The 2382-nt window shown below is 64.9% G+C and overlaps 1 protein-coding gene across 1 annotated transcript in view; it reads left to right on the top strand.

Annotated features, from left to right (window-relative positions):
- Positions 1 to 1080: 1080 nt before the first annotated feature.
- RAX2 (retina and anterior neural fold homeobox 2) overlaps positions 1081 to 2382 on the top strand; it is a 5540-nt gene continuing 4238 nt past the window's right edge. The window contains exon 1 of the mRNA XM_026865123.1: positions 1081 to 1289. The gene's annotated coding sequence lies outside the window, so the exon portion shown is untranslated. The remainder of the gene's footprint in view (positions 1290 to 2382) is intronic.

The raw sequence follows: 2382 nt of genomic DNA, 5'->3' as shown, positions 1-2382 counted from the left end.
GGCCCAAACCACCTGCAGAAGTGGCTGCGGGGTCCTGGTGGGGAGGGCTCAGACCCTCGTGGGGCCGGCAGCCACCTGGCACGGGGGGGTGGGGGGTTCCAGAAACCCTGCGGTGACATTTGCCACCTGAAAGAGGAACCGTGTTGAGGAGAGGAAGGGAGTGGGAGGAAGCCGAGACGGTGGCCGGGGGCGGCAGCTTTTGCAGGTGGCAGGAAGAGGCTTTTGGGAGAAAGTAAAAGTGAGATGAGGAAGAAAAGGGCCAAACCTGTCTGGCAGAGCTGGGGGGTCCGGGCAGCACCGGGCACCCCGAGCACCCCAGGATCCCCATCATGATGTTCCTGTTGTCCCCTGGGCCGGGGTCCCCGGGGTGACAGCAGGAGCGGGGAGGTGACAGACGGTGTTTCTGCCCCCCCGGTCAGGGGCCCGTGGGCAGCCCCAGGGCTGGTCCCCACCCCAGTCCCCACCCCAGGTCCCCAGGGCTCTTCAGGGTGTTGGGTCCCTACCCCTGGTGCCACACGCAGACCCACAGCAGGTCCCCAGACCCCGTCCCCACACGTGGTCCTCACAGCCAGCCCCCTGCCTGGTCCCTGTCCCTGTCCCCACGCCCGGTGGGGACCCATCGCCGGTCCCCCCCAGCCTGGGCTCTGCAGGCAGCATCCCCGGGAGCTCACCGGGGGGGACAACACCCATCACCACAGCGTCCCCATCCCGCCGAGGTTTGGGGCGCCTGCCCGGACCCCATCCCTGGGGCAGAGCCTCGGCAGCCGAAGGAAATCCTCCCCCCTTCCCCCCCCGGCCGGCCTTTCTTCTCCTCTCCCCCTGTTTCTAACTCCTCTCCCCCTGTTTCTAATTCTTTTTCCTCGCCCGTAATGAGGGGATTACACGGCAAACTCCAGCAGGACGCCTTTGTGGGGAGACAATCTGAGTGGGGAAGGCAGTTCGGGGCTTTGTCCGCTGCCGCCCCCCCGGACCCGTGCTGGGGGGACATTTAGAGCAATTACTTGTCCAGAAAGTAACTGTCAATCATTCTTAAAGGGGAAGGCCTCCAATTAATAACCTCGTCTTAATCCTTTGGACTCATTTCCAATCTGCGGTGCCTTGGTGACATCTGCAACACTAAATAAAGATTCTCCCGAGCCTTAGCACGGCGGTTCTGTGACAAATAAGAAGACTAGAGGCAACTTTGGCTGCCAAAGCTGCGAGATTGGTGAGGTTGAGCCGCTTGTTTGGTTCCCAGGAGGGACCGGCAAAGTTAAATACTCCTGGAAAAGCCAAGTTGGGCCCAGCAGGTAACACCGTTTTATTCCGATTCGGGAGGACGCGCCGGGGGAAGATGCTGAAAAAGGGAGCGGGTGACACTGGTGTGCGCCCAGGGCCAGGGCTGGGGCTGGCACCCTTCCCTGGCGGTTCGGGAGTGGGTGCCGGGCACCCATCAGCATCACTTGCACCGGTTTACACCCGGGGCCGGAGGGCAGGAGCCACCCACACTCCTCCCTGCTGCAGACAGCCGGTCCCAGGTGGCCTGAGCCCGGGAGGCCACGTCCTGGCGCCCAGACAGGCTTCTGGAGGCAAAAAAATGGGACCCAGCAAAAGCCGGGGCTGTCCCCAGGCTGCCGCCGCCGTGTCCCCCACCGCCGGGGAGGCCGCTTGGCCTCCTGATGCTCTGCTGCTCTCCGGCACCAGGGACCTGATGGCTTTTTAACCACTTCGACCAGGGTCAATGCCGTTTCCGTTGCCTTTTCGGGTGTCTTTAATAACAAGAGCCCCCCCCGCCCCGGTCAGCAGCCCCTGCAGGAAAACCAGGGGTCAGGGTGTAAAGTAGGTGGGGGAGGAACGACCCCTCCCAAGGCTTTGGGTCCTGGTGGTTCCCTGGTGGCCACAGGACAGCGTCGGACCGGGGCAGGGAGTCGGCTCCCCCCGCCGCGCCCCCCCATTCCCGCAGTGCTGGGGGCAGAGGCTCAGGGCTCCCGGGCCCGTCCCTGGAGGTCAGGGACCATGAGGTGGCTGGTGCTGACACCCCCAGGCTGACCCCCTGGGGCCCCCCCTTCCATACCCAGGGACACCGTGACCCCGGCCAGGCCCAGGCAGAGACGGGTGAGGGGTTGGGGGGGGTCCTGGCCCTGCCACCCCCCCGTCCCGCAGGGCCCGGTGCTGCCGCCCTGCAGCTGGGTCGTTCCTCGTCGGGTGTTTTGCTGTTTTTCACTTCGTCCCTGCTCCCACACCAGAGTTTGCTCCCGGGGGGGGTTTAGCCCCCTTTGTGCTCAGATGGGGTCGGGTGGGGGGATGATGGGGGCTGTCCCCAGCCCTGGCCCTGACTCCATCACCGCACCTTGTCCCTGTCCCCCCTCACTGCCCCACCTCTCCTCTCCTTCCGCTTGTCCC

This window comes from Athene cunicularia, assembly GCF_003259725.1.
Source record: "Athene cunicularia isolate RWA chromosome 28 unlocalized genomic scaffold, athCun1 chr28_part2, whole genome shotgun sequence".
NCBI lineage: Eukaryota > Metazoa > Chordata > Aves > Strigiformes > Strigidae > Athene > Athene cunicularia.
This window is presented reverse-complemented; position numbering and strand designations above follow the sequence as displayed.